The 13,962-nt window shown below is 38.1% G+C and overlaps 4 pseudogenes; all 4 read right to left on the reverse strand.

Moving 5' to 3' along the window:
• Positions 1-6,868: 6,868 nt before the first annotated feature.
• LOC149189037 (amine oxidase [copper-containing] gamma 1 pseudogene) lies at positions 6,869-7,765 on the reverse strand (annotated as a pseudogene).
• A 109-nt stretch (positions 7,766-7,874) lies between these two features.
• On the reverse strand, positions 7,875-8,369 carry LOC149189038 (callose synthase 3 pseudogene; annotated as a pseudogene).
• A 3,299-nt stretch (positions 8,370-11,668) lies between these two features.
• Positions 11,669-12,518, reverse strand: LOC149189039 (amine oxidase [copper-containing] gamma 1 pseudogene; annotated as a pseudogene).
• A 156-nt stretch (positions 12,519-12,674) lies between these two features.
• LOC149189040 (callose synthase 3 pseudogene) lies at positions 12,675-13,103 on the reverse strand (annotated as a pseudogene).
• Positions 13,104-13,962: the final 859 nt, after the last annotated feature.

Raw genomic sequence — 13,962 nt, forward strand, 5'->3', positions numbered from 1 at the left:
CATAAGAATGCCAAGGAGGTAGACATATGTTTATTCAATTAATCTTTTAAAGTTCACATTGGATAATTTTGAGGTTCAAACAGGTTCAAACTCCTTTGTTTTATATCTTTGTCATTCCTTTGTTATAGACAAATCACTGCAGTCTTTAGAGGCATGTCCAAGTATTGTGGAGTTCCAAGGTTTATGTGAAAACCATGAAAAACTATAATCATAGTTGTTGGAATCAATTTTGTATTGGATGTAATGTCTTATACTTATGCTCATGCTTGATTCCCATGTTATTTTATTTAATTTTGAGTTTGATTCTTCACTTGCAAAGACCTAGGAAATGGCAAGAGCGAATAGGAAGAATTGTTGACAACAAAGATATCTATTTGAGATGAAGTATGTTTTGTCTGACTTCACTAGTTGCACTCGAGGGAATTATTTGATTTGGTAGAAGATAAATACCATAGCGATTCACTGGTTAAGATAAAACGTGAGCGTTTTGTTTGCTCAAACTTTCAGTGCGATTTTGATCCACCACATTAGAGATAGTAGTGTTGGAACTGATTGCATTCAACTATAGGTTAGTATCATTGCTTTTATCTGACCAACCATTGGGCAGACGCGTAGTAGAATTTTTTGTTTGTTTGATACACTTTGGTTGATTTTTAGTTTGATGACATGATTCTACATACTAGTTTATTTGGATGTCATAGTTCTTGATATCGAAATTCGTTACAACATTGCTCCCCTTGTATTTTATGGTAGTAATATCATAAGCCCTAGTAGCTTCGTATATTGGTTTTGACATATACAAAATTAGAAGCTTCCAAGGTTTACGATATTGCTACCATACATTCAAGAGGCACAATGAGATAACAAATTTCAATATCAAGAACTATGACATATAGGTGATTCAGTGTGCATAATCATGTCACCAAAATGGAAATCGAACAAAACGTGTCACAAACAAATAATTATACTATTCCACATTTGCCTGATAACTAGTCGAATAAAAAACAACGATGCTAACCCACAAATGGATGTGATCAATTTCAACAATATTTTTTTTGATGTGGTGGATCAAAATCAAACCGGAGGTGTGAGCAAACAAAACTCTCAAATTTATCTCAATTGTAGGTGAATCGCTTTGGTATTTCTCTTTTGCCAAATTAGACAATGCCCTTAGGTGCAACTAGTGAAGTCAGAGAAAACTAAGTTCCTCCCTCAAATGATGGTGCCCTATACTTTGTAGATCTCTTCAAAGGTGCAACATATTGCTTGCCTTCAATGGTGGTATTCCCTTTTTGTGATTTCCAATATGAAAATGTGCCTCCAATATTTCCCATGACAATACCAAATCCATACTTGCCACTTTTTCACGCTCCCACTAAGAAATGGGAGAATGAAAAAGAGGCAAAAATGGATATGGTACTATTGTGGGGAATATTGGAGGCACATTTCCATATTGTTAATCACAAAAAGTGAATACCACCAATAGGGACATGCAATATGTCATGCCTGTGAAAGGGTCTATTAGGTATAGGGCGTCATCATTTGGGAGAGGAAGTATGTTTTATTTTACTTCACTAGTTGCGCCCCAGGGCATTATCTGATTTGGTAAAAGATAAATACTATAATGATTCATTGGTAGCTACAATAAAAAATGAAGGGGTCTATGAAGTATAGGGTGCCATCATTCAAGAGAGAAAGTATGTTTTCTCTGACTTCACTAGTTGCACCCAAGGGTATTATATGATTTGGTAAAAGATAAATACCATAGTGTTTCACTGGTAGCTAAGATACAAATTGAGTGTTTTGTTGGCTCAGAGCTTCGGTGTGATTATGATCCACCACAGTAGAGATAGTATTGTTGGAACTAGTTGCATTCATATACAAGTTAGTATCATTATTTTTATCCCACCAACTATTAGCCAGACGAGTAGTAGAATTCTTTATTTGTCTGATACACTTTGGTTGGTTTTTAGTTTGATGACATGATTCTACAACTAGATTATTTAGATGTCATAGCTCTTGATATCGAAATTTGTCACTGCATTGCACCCCTTGTATTTTATCATAGCAATATCATAAGCCTTAGTAGCTTCGTATATTGGTTTTGACAAATACAAAAGAAGAAGTTTGCAGAGTTTATGATATTTCTACCATACATTCAAGGGGCACAATGTGATAACAAATTTCAATATCAAGAATTATGACATCAATTTGCATAATCATGTCATCTAAATGGAAATCAAACAAAATGTGTCAAACAAACATATAATTCTACTACTCCACATTTTCCCGATAACTAGTTAAATAAAAACAACGATGCTAACCTAAAAATGGATGTCATCAATTTCAACAATATTGTCTTTGATGTGGTGGATCAACATCAAACTTAATGTATGAGCCAAAAAAACTCTCAAATTTTATCTCAATTATTGATGAATCGCTTTGGTATTTCTCTTTTGCCAATTCAGACAATGCCCTTAGGCGCAACTAATGAAGTCAGAGAAAATTGAGTTCCTCTCTCCAATGATGACACCTTATAATTGGCAGACTCCTTCACAGGCATAACACCACCAACATGGGCATGAAATATGTCATGCCTGTGAAGGGGTTTATCAAGTATAGGGCACCATGAGTTTGTTTTATCTGACTTCACGAATTGTGTCCAAGGGCATTATTTGATTTGGTCAAAGAGAAATACCATAGTGATTCACTGGTAGCTAAGATATAAATTGAGCGTTTTGTTGGCTCGGATCTTAAGTTCGATTCTAATCCACTACACTAGAGATAGTATTGTTGGAACTAATTGCATTCATGTACATGTTAGTATCGTTGCTTTTATCTCACCAACTATGACATGTAGTAGAAGTCTTTGTTTGTTTGATACACTTTGGTTGATTTTTAGTCCGATGACATGATTCTGTAGACTACTTCATTTGGGTGTCATAGTTCTTGACATCGAAATTTGTCATTGCATTGTGCCCCTTGTATCTTATGGTAGCAATATCATAAGCCTTACTTGAACGCCATCATTTAGGCGAGGAAGTATGTTTTATCTGATTTTGCTAATTGCGCCTGTGGGCATTATTTGATTTGGTAGCAAAGAAATACCATAGCGATTCACTTGTTGCTTGTTGGTGTCGTTAAAATGCTTGTTTTGTTGATTGATTGAATGTTGTTTTCTATTTGAAAACATTGTTTTGCATTTGTTTTACCTTGTATTTCAAATTTTACTTTTCGTGAAAATGTATTAGATTCGTTGCATTGAAAATTTATTTTTTGAGATTCATCATTGAAAATATATTACATTTTTCAGTGATTGAAAGATAAAAACAGTATTCGATGCATCAAATCATTCAAAACAAAAAGAAAATCATAATTCATATAAATGCATCTTTGTAAAGTAAAACCATTTTTCTTTCGAAAAAGTTGCATTTAGGATAGTGGAAACTAGAAATCATTTTTTACTTTTGGCATTGCATTTAGTGAAATGAAACATTAAGTTTTGTTTTCACATTTTGCATTTGGAAGACGAAAGTGAAAGTTAGTGGAAGGCATTTTGCATGATGCATTTTGTTGATACATTATTGATTGAAATTTTTTCCTTGATTAGTCTAGTTTTCGTTGAAACGAAATGTTTTCCTTTTCTCATGTAGTTGCATCTTAGGTGTTTAGGTGACATCATTAAGGCCTTGAAACTGAAACATAATTGAAGATCAACTTTAAAATCTATCAATTAATCTAAATAGATTTTGAAACATTAGCATTCATACTGAGTGGTCTAGGCTAGAGACGTGTTCCAGCATCTATAAAACTTAGCAGTTGTCATTCACTTTTGCGTTAGACAATGCTAGCACGGACTTGTGCTCCCCATACCGTCAAGTATATAAAGGGAGACCTTCATAGGTTGCAAACCTTTAGCCATAGTGAGTTGAGTCTACCACCCTGTAAACATGATACACCAAACACAACATTCGGGGAGATTGCCTGCATGTACGTCAAGTCTTTGGTAAATTTATTTGCTAGGGTGTATATTGCAGTTCATGGTTACTTGGTAATCCCTTTTGCCTAGAGTATTCTGAGTAGTCATTTCGATCTTTTCCGACTCCTTAAACTTGAAAATATCATCGAGCACTTGTCCTTTCAAGCTCGCTAAACCAACAAAAGCAACTAGAGTCACCTTTTTCGTCCTTTTCTCGACTCTTACAACATGAAAAAGAAAAGTTTTTGTTTCAAATTATAAAATTAATTAACCATGGAACAACACCCTTCCTATGGAAATAATCCTTAGTAGAATATTAGGTTGATACCAATGGCAACGTTTCCTGAGTCTACCAGTCAAGGAAACCCCTCTGATGGGAATTCTAGTCCTTTATCTTCTTTTGGAAAAGTTGGTGCTCCTTATATGGCAACGTTGACTCTTCCAGGATTGACCATTGGTCTGCCAGTTTGGTTGTTTTCGACCTCGGTGGTTTTGAGTGTCCAAATAGCGTTTCAACCAAGTTCTCCTCCACCTGAACAACATCAACCTCACGTTGATCCTAAATTTGACCTCTCTGCGTCTTTGCATATTTCTTCACCTCATTCTTCCTCTTCGCCTAGTGAAAGTTTGGATTCTAGTAACCTGGAAGCTAAGAAGAAGAAGAAGAGACTGAATAAGAGGAAGCAAAATAAGCAAGGGGGGAACCGAACAACTATTGTTACCAATGCAACTAATGAAGAGAAATCTTCCAACTAGCCCCAGAAATTAAAGTTCCCTTGCATGTTATGTAAGGGTGACCACCTTGTTCGGAATTGTCCTGGTATTCCCAAGGTCTTAGAAGTGTGGTCCATAGGTTCACATCGACCTTTGTCACCATGCTTTGGCGATCGTGCTAGTGATACACCCTCAACTAATAACAGTAAATCTCATGGGAGAAAAGGAAATGTCAAATTCCCTTGTAAGTTGTGTGAAGGTAATCATCCCATTCACCTTTTCATTTTAATAGATGAAGCTTCCAAAGTGTTGGAAAACCTTACAACTTCCCAGCCTAATCTTCCAATTGGTTATCGAAGTATTCCCCCTAATCCTTCACTAGCTGATCAAGTGATTGATCAAAAGCCGTTATTGCTCAACCCCATTCTCTCTAAAAGTGAGTCTCATGAGTCCGTTCTTGACCTGTTATCTCAAAATCAAGCCCTGGAAGGCTGCAAACAAGGAAGACTTCAAGTAACTATTTCAAGCCAATCTTTAGACTAAGGCTTAGCCTCCCTAGCCTGAGAGCGCTCTCTCAAAGGGTTATTGATTTTGACTAATAATAAGATGGCTAACTCGTGTGGAATAACATTGACAAATATGAAGGCTGGACAAATATTAAACTAATTTCCATTGGGCCTATGGAGTCAACCATACTTCAGTAAATAATGATACTGCCTTTACATAGAAGTTAGGGCATTTAGCATTTAGATGTTCAGAACACAACTCATATAAAACCATAGTTCATAAATGCATACAGGAAGTCATCGCACAATCAGTGAATTCTGAGTGATTATACATCTATGCAACTGTAAAAGACATTAAGGAAAGAATAAAATCACACATTCTGAACATGGAAATCCCTCATGAATCCTGAGAAGAAAACCAACCAACTTATATTACTGAACTCTGTCTTTACATAAGCCAAAACAGTCCTCTGTTATAAAATTTTCCAACCCCCATTACATTGTTGTCTCAGCTATATATAGAGTCCTTATTCTAACTAATTCGAGCTTCCTCCTCCAGCATGAGGGGAATTCGATAACTACCTCTAATGACACCTATCAACTATTCAACTAACTAATAAATACAATAAAGTGCTGACTGGAGTTTTTTAAGAGTTCTAAATTAACTATGACTCTAACTCCATTTTTCATGCATAATGGCTTCTCCTCGTTCTTTGACAGCTGGTCCTCTTTCAATTTAGCTGAGATGGCTGAGATGGGTATTTAATGCTCCATGTTGACCTTGAATGCTGAATCTGTTTAACTGCTCAGAAATATCAGGAGACTACCCTTGTTTCTCGGCTTCAGTTTTCCTCATTATTTTCGAATGCACATAAGCATGTACTTTAGCCTTTAATTACCCAAAATGTGGAAGACTGCCACGTTTTGATGCATTGTAAGCTTGGGCTATGAACATATGTGCAGGAAAAAAGTTTTTTACAGGCAACTCGTTTGATGTATCTCGAACGGTGATAAAGGGGCTTTACAACAACAGAAATTTAAAATTGAATTTGAATATTCAACCTTTTTTAAGCATCCAACTATCTTGACCTGATTTACTGTTGGCAGCTCCAGATGATGTTCTTGCATACCCTTTACACGTTTCCCTTTCAAATTTCCCGCTCATAACTCAAACTATTTGATTTACGTTGAAATCATCACCTACAGCAGTTTCGTAGCGCGCTACGAAACTACTGAGTTATTTTAAAATAGCTTGTGCTCCTGCAGTGATTATTTGAGGAAAGGATCTCAGAGGTTCTTGGAGTATGCGAAAATTTGCAATTGCAGTAAAAACTCGGCCTGGAGTAAGCTCTATATGCATCAGTACACATGAGCCAAATGATATAACAGAAACTGCAAGCGGTGATAACCACAGCAGAAAAATGGTTATAGCAGCATAATACATAAGCCCCCTTATCCAAATGCATTCTTTGCCACGAGCAGCGTCAACTTCCCTATGAAACCATTCATGCCAGGCCTGCAAATTAATAATCTTCATGTTGCTTATTGCTTCATTAGTGACCTTCATACGGTTATATTTGGAAGAGAGTACCTCTTTTCAAGACTGGTAAGGAGAAGCGAAAGTGACCAAGTCATTGCTTGAGAACAAAAATACACCAGATCAGGAGAACTAGCATGACGCTGTCCAGAGCACAATGTATTTCTTCTCAATATTACGGTTCCTCTTAGACCATACAGACAGAGTGTCATCTCCTTTGCTTTGGTAAACATATAGCCCACCTACCCACTCCTCGCTTTTGTTATATGGAGTGACCCATATCTGATTGTTAGTGAAGGCCCCTCGGAGCTGAGGAGGATCATTGTGATCGAGCAAGCTTGCAGCAGTGCCACCTGGGACAACTTTTTATCCCACTGGATTGCCAATCTTTGTCTTCTTTGATGGATTGATAACATGAAATTCAGATGGCTGATAGAGGCTCAATTTAATTTGGGCATCCTTCTCTGTTTGGGCTACGTGCCTCTCTACTTTCCAAAAACTTTTCCTTGGAGTTTGTCCATTCTTCACTGTTTGCTTGGCCATCTTGACCTGAACAAAGGAATTGTATGTACCATCAACATCCATGTCCAGGTAAAACGTAACATAATGGTCATGGATGACACCAATTATATTCTGAGCGAGCAAAGTCCCATGAAGTTCGTCCTGGGATCTGATCTAGTTAACATTCCCATATTTTCTACCTTTGATCATCAAGATCCCACTTAGTCCAACCTTAATTCTGATAAGGCCATCGGTCTGAAATTCCCAATCCACGATATAATCATAGTTTGCAACAGATGTTACCATACGGGATACTAAAGTAACCTTTGGTCTGACTTCTCGAATCTCCATGCCTGAAATTTGACATTCTGTGTGGCGCCAAGCTATGTCACCTTCATATCGCTCAAATATGCAGACCATGTTAGGTCTTACATAAGGTGCTCCATCGGCACTAGCCATGACCCCGTCCATGTAGTAGGCATTTCTTGGAAGTCATTGAGTGGATCAAGAGACATAGCAGTCAGTCCAAATCCAGTATATTGAGGATGCTCATATTCCTCTTCCCACCAAGATTTCCAGCTTTTGTTTGCAGGGATGCCAATACCACCCCTATCGTTATCCATTTGGTCCAATCTTCTCAATCTTCAACTATCTTTTGCCATTCAAAACCCGAGGGATTGAACAAGAATGGAGCAAACAACCATGTCACCACCAAAAACCACATCGAAAGTGTTATTAATAGGTAAGAGACAAAATCTTTTGCAGCAGAGCAATAAATGTTGTAGACAAAGAGAAGCATCATCAGCTCCAGTCCTTTTGTGAAGTGTCTCCTCGAATAAAGCCTGTAATTCTCTGCATATTTCTCATGCTTCACCACAAAACCTCGCCCAGTGGCCCTATACTTTGCACTACCATGCAAAATTGTCCTGCCAAAATAATGAGTCTTTGCACCCAGAGAGAATGTGAAAAAGACAGAGGAAAGTTGCATCTGCATGATAAAAAAATCACTTAATGCAGACCGGAAGCCTCGTTCCAAGCCAATCTCCATAACCATTGGCAAGGCCATTAGTAGACCTATCTGAACCAGAGACTGCGATGCAAGAACTGCCTCAAGAGGAAATTTTTTTCTCATATCTGCTTGGTTAACCAGTGACTTTTCTAATCCACTCGGTACCAAATACAGCCGTCCATAAAGAAAGATAGACGAAGTGTATAGGCTGACAACTGTTGATGGATTTTGACGGATATGACAGTTGTGAAATATTGGCTATGGATTCAAACAAGTCCCCAATTTCATAGTGCAGCCAGTGCAAAATATGAATTATGCGCTACGAAATCACCTAGACAATTTCAGCTTTGAAATTTTTTTCTTGAGTGATAACAGTGGCTCCACTTGGGATAGTGTGCTCCTGTGGTACACTAAGAACTCGTAGGTCCAATGCTTTATCTTTTTTATTACAAACAAAAATCTGCTTGACAAACATTCCCTTCAAGCTTCTTGGGCCTTCACCTCGGGCTTAAGCTTGATGATGACTGTAGGAGAAAGAAATCTACATCTACTGAAAAATAAATGCTCAGTCAACCTTGAGATTATTTTCATTTTCCTACCTACCTACCCTAACAATTCAAATTTCTTTCAGCTCAATCAATGTGAAATTTCCAATGTAGCCAATCATTTGTCTTATCTAATATTTGATTTCTTTGACTGCATCGGAGTTCAGAGCCAATATGATATTGTGATGACCACTGCCACTGAAATTGCCTCTGATCTTCATAGAAAAACTGAAACACTGGAGAGTAAAACTCTTCCATATAGTCAGCTATAGGATCCCAGAATACATGCTCAACTTGATGATTCTTGTAACTTTCTGGTTGTGCAAACTGATCTTCAACAACAGTGTACACTTCCTCAATCGTGAAAGAGAAAGGAAGCAACACTCTCTCCTTGTGTTCTACCATAGAAAGCTTCTGAAAATAATGATCATGATTATGAAAACTATATGCCTGAATTTGACCTTGTAAACCTTCAATGTCTTTCTCAATGTCATTAGCAACTTCATTCAAAAATTTCATCTTATCTTCTGACTTACACTCAAATGATTTTAGATACGAGGACAAGGACAAAGAAAAACTTTCATTTGTATCTCCATTACTATGATCTTTATTCCATTGTTTGAAACCTTGAACTGAAGGAGAATTTGCCGCCACCTCTGATCTATCTATCCATTCCTCCAAAAACATAAACCAAAAGTCTTCAAATGACTTAATGGATTTGGCAGGAAAGCTTTCAATCCACCGTTTACATTTCCCTTGAAATGAATCATAGAAAAACATAATGCAAACATCCTCATGCTTAACTCTAAGAAGCTCTGTAAAATCACAAAAATCTGATATATGCTTCAAAGTTAAACTCAAATCTTCTCCATTGAATTTTGGACCATTCCTTAGAAAATATGCATCCTTGGGAAAATGATTTGGGAAACCATGAATTCCTGAAAAATCTTTGCATGCATACCTTGAGATAAGAATGGTAGCATCTGGGTCCTTCATAACTCCAATGGAATCACCATGAATCTATGAATTTCAAATTCTTCAACAATGGAGTCGCCAAGGTAGATTTGCAACCTCGAAAACCTTCTGAGCTCCTGCTACCTTCAGAAGTTCAGCTTCATGATTTCGGGAATGAATAATCTTCAGACTCCCGGCAGGCGCACCAAAATGTTATCTCAAAATCAAGCCCTGGAAGGCTGCAAACCAGGAAGACTTCAAGTAACTATTTCAAACCAATCTTTAGACTAAGGCTTAGCCTCCCTAGCCTGAGAGGGCTCTCTCAAATGGTTATTGATTTTGACTAATAATAAGATGGCTAAATCTTGTGGAATAACATTGACAAATATGAAGGCTGGACAAATATTAAACTAATTTCCATTAGGCCTATGGAGTCAACCATACTTCAGTAAATAATGATACTGCCTTTACATAGAAGTCAGGGCATTTAGCATTTAGATGTTCAGAACACAACTCATATAAAACCACAGTTCATAAATGCATACAGGAAGTCAGAGCACAATCAGTGAATTCTGAGTGATTATACATCTATGCAACTGTAAAAGACATTAAGGAAAGAATAAAATCACACATTCTGAACATGGAAATCCTTCATGAATCCTGAGAAGAAAAACAGCCAACTTATATTACTGAACTCTGTCTTTACATAAGCCAAAACAGTCCTCTGTTATAAAATTTTCCAACCCCCATTAGATTGTTGTCTCAGCTATATATAGAGTCCTTATTCTAACTAATTCGAGCTTCCTCCTCCAGCATGAGGGGAATTCGATAAGTACCTTTAATGACACCTATCAGCTATTCAACTAACTAATAAATACAATAAAGTGTTGACTGGAGTTTTTTAAGAGTTCTAAATTAACTATGACTCTAACTCCATTTTTCATGCATAATGGCTTCTCCTCGTTCTTTGACAGCTGGTCCTCTTTCAGTTTAGCTAAGATGGTTGAGATGGGTATTTAATGCTCCATGTTGACCTTGAATGTTGAATCTGTTTAACTGCTCAGAAATATCAGGAGACTACCCTTGTTTCTCGGCTTCAGTTTTCCTCATTATTTTCGAATGCACAGAAGCATGTACTTTAGCCTTTAATTACCCAAAATGTGGAAGACTGCCACGTTTTGATGCGTTGTAAGCTTGGGCTATGAACATGTGTGCAGGAAAAAAGTTTGTTACAGGCAACTCGTTTGGTGTATCTCGAACGGTGACAAAGGGGCTTTACAACAACAAAAATTTAAAATTGAATTTGAATATTCAACCTTTTTTAAGCATCCACCTGTCTTGACCTGATTTACTGTTGGCAGCTCCAGATGATGTTCTTGCATACCCTTTAGACGTTTCCCTTTCAAATTTCCCGCTCATAACTCAAACTGTTTGATTTACGTTGAAATCATCACCTACAGCAGTTTCGTAGCGCGCTACGAAACTGCTGAGTTATTTTAAAACAGCTTGTGCTCCTGCAGTGATTATTTGAGGAAAGGATCTCAGAGGTTCTTGGAGTATGCGAAAAGTCGCAATTGCAGTAAAAACTCGGCCTGGAGTAAGCTCTATATGCATCAGTACACATGAGCCAAATGATATAACAGAAACTGCAAGCGGTGATAACCACAACAGAAAAATGGTTATAGCAGCATAATACATAAGCCCCCTTATCCAAATGCGTTCTTTGCCACAAGCAGCGTCAACTTCCCTATGAAACCATTCATGCCAAGCCTGCAACTTAATAATCTTCATGTTGCTTATTGCTTCATTAGTGACCTTCATACGGTTATCTTTGGAAGAGAGTACCTCTTTTCAAGACTGGTAAGGAGAAGCGAAAGTGACCAAGTCCTTGCTTGAGAACAAAAATACACCAGATCAGGAGAACTAGCATGACGCTGTCCAGAGCACAATGTCTTTCTTCTCAATATTACGGTTCCTGTTAGACCATACAGACAGAGTGTCATCTCCTTTGCTTTGGTAAACATATAGCCCACCTGCCCACTCCTCGCTTTTGTTATATGGAGTGACCCATATCTGATTTTTAGTGAGGGCCCCTCGGAGCTGAGGAGGATCATTGTGATCGAGCAAGCTTGCAGCAGTGCCGCCTGGGACAACTTTATATCCCACTGGATTGCCAATCTTTGTCTTCTTTGATGGATTGATAACATGAAATTCAGATGGCTGATAGAGGCTCAGCTTAATTTGGGCATCCTTCTCTATTTAGGCTACATGCTTCTCTGATTTCCAAAAACTTTTCCTTGGAGTTTGTCCATTCTTCACCGTTTGCTTGGCCATCTTGACCTGAACAAAGGAATTGTATGTACCATCAACATCCATTTCCAGGTAAAATGTAACATAATGGTCATGGATGACACCAATTATATTCTGAGCGAGAAAAGTCCCATGAAGTTCGTCCTGGGATCTGATCTGGTTGACATTCCCATATTTTCTACCTTTGATCATCAAGATCCCACTTAGTCCAACCTTAATTCTGATAAGGCCATCGGTCTGAAATTCCCAATCCACGATATAATCATAGTTTGCAACAGATGCTGCCATACGGGCTACTAAAGTAACCTTTGGTCTAACTTCTCGAATCTCCATGCCTGAAATTTGACATTCTGTGTGGCGCCAAGCTATGTCGCCTTCATATCGCTCAAATATGCAGACCATGTTAGGTCTTACATAAGGTGCTCCATTGACACTAGCCATGACCCCGTCCATGTAGTAGGCATTTTTTGAAATTCATTGAGTGGATCAAGAGACATAGCAGTCATTCCAAATCCAGTATATTGAGGATGCTCATATTCCTCTTCCCACCAAGATTTCCAACTTTTGTTTGCGGGGATGCCAATACCACCCCTATCGTTATCCATTTGGTCCAATCTTCTCAATCTTCAACTATCTTTTGCCATTCAAAACCCGAGGGATTGAACAAGAATGGAGCAAACAACCATGTCACCACCAAAAACCACATCGAAAGTGTTATTAACAGGTAAGAGACAAAATCTTTTGCAGCAGAGCAATAAATGTTGTAGACAAAGAGAAGCATCATCAGCTCCAGTCCTTTTGTGAAGTGGCTCCTCGAATAAAACCTGTAATTCTCTGCATATTTCTCATGCTTCACCACAAAACCTCGCCCAGTGGCCCTATACTTTGCACTACCATGCAAAATTGTCCTGCCAAAATAATGAGTCTTTGCACCCAGAGAGAATGTGAAAAAGACAGAGGCAAGTTGCATCTGCATGATAACAAAATCACTTAATGCAGACCGGAAGCCTCGTTCCAAGCCAATCTCCATAACCATTGGCAAGGCCATTAGTAGACCTATCTGAACCAGAGACTGCGATGCAAGAACTGCCTCAAGAGGAAAAAAAATTCTCATATCTACTTGGTTAACCAGTCACTTTTCTAATCCACTCGGTACCAAATACAGCCGTCCATAAAGAAATATAGACGAAGTGTATAGGCTGACAACTGTTGATGGATTTTGACGGATATGACAGTTGTGAAATATTGGCTATGGATTCGAGCAAATCCCCAATTTCGTAGCGCAGCCAGTGCAAAATATGAATTATGCGCTACGAAATCACCTAGACAATTTCGGCTTTGAAAATTTTATCTTGAGTGATAACATGACCAACCATTGGTTGAGAAAAGGATAGACTTGACTCCATCTTCAGTTAATCGTACCCTTCTGGTAGAGAGCGAACCCCATACTGCTCAGGTTCTTTTGGTTTCTTCAGTTTCAAATAAACTAAAGGGAAATCCTCTTGTTCCTAAGGTGCATGAGAGTATTTCTCTTGTTCCCATAGAAAAATAGGGTAGCTCTCATATTCCTATGACACCCCCTCCAAGTAGTTTGGTCACTTCTTTTGATTGGATTCGACTGGCAGGATATCTTATTTCGTCGTATCTGCCTTTCCAGATTACATTACAGGCTTACCATATGGTCGTACCTAACATAGTCATAGATAAGGGTGCATCAGTTAGTATTTTGTCCTCAACTGCTTGGCAAGCTTTAGGTTCTCCTCAGCTTGTCCCCGTCACCCAGAATATGTTAGCTTTTAACAAAGGAACCAGTGAAAACTTAGGGATCCTTCCTCAGTTTCCTATTACTTTGGGATGAAACACTGTCTATATAGACATGATGGTTGTCCAAGTCCCTTTAGATTTTA

The sequence above is a fragment of the Pinus tabuliformis genome, chromosome 3_1 (genome assembly GCF_031772625.1).
Source record: "Pinus tabuliformis cultivar Carrire ecotype Pingquan chromosome 3_1, CPIR1, whole genome shotgun sequence".
In the NCBI taxonomy this organism is placed as follows: domain Eukaryota; kingdom Viridiplantae; phylum Streptophyta; class Pinopsida; order Pinales; family Pinaceae; genus Pinus; species Pinus tabuliformis.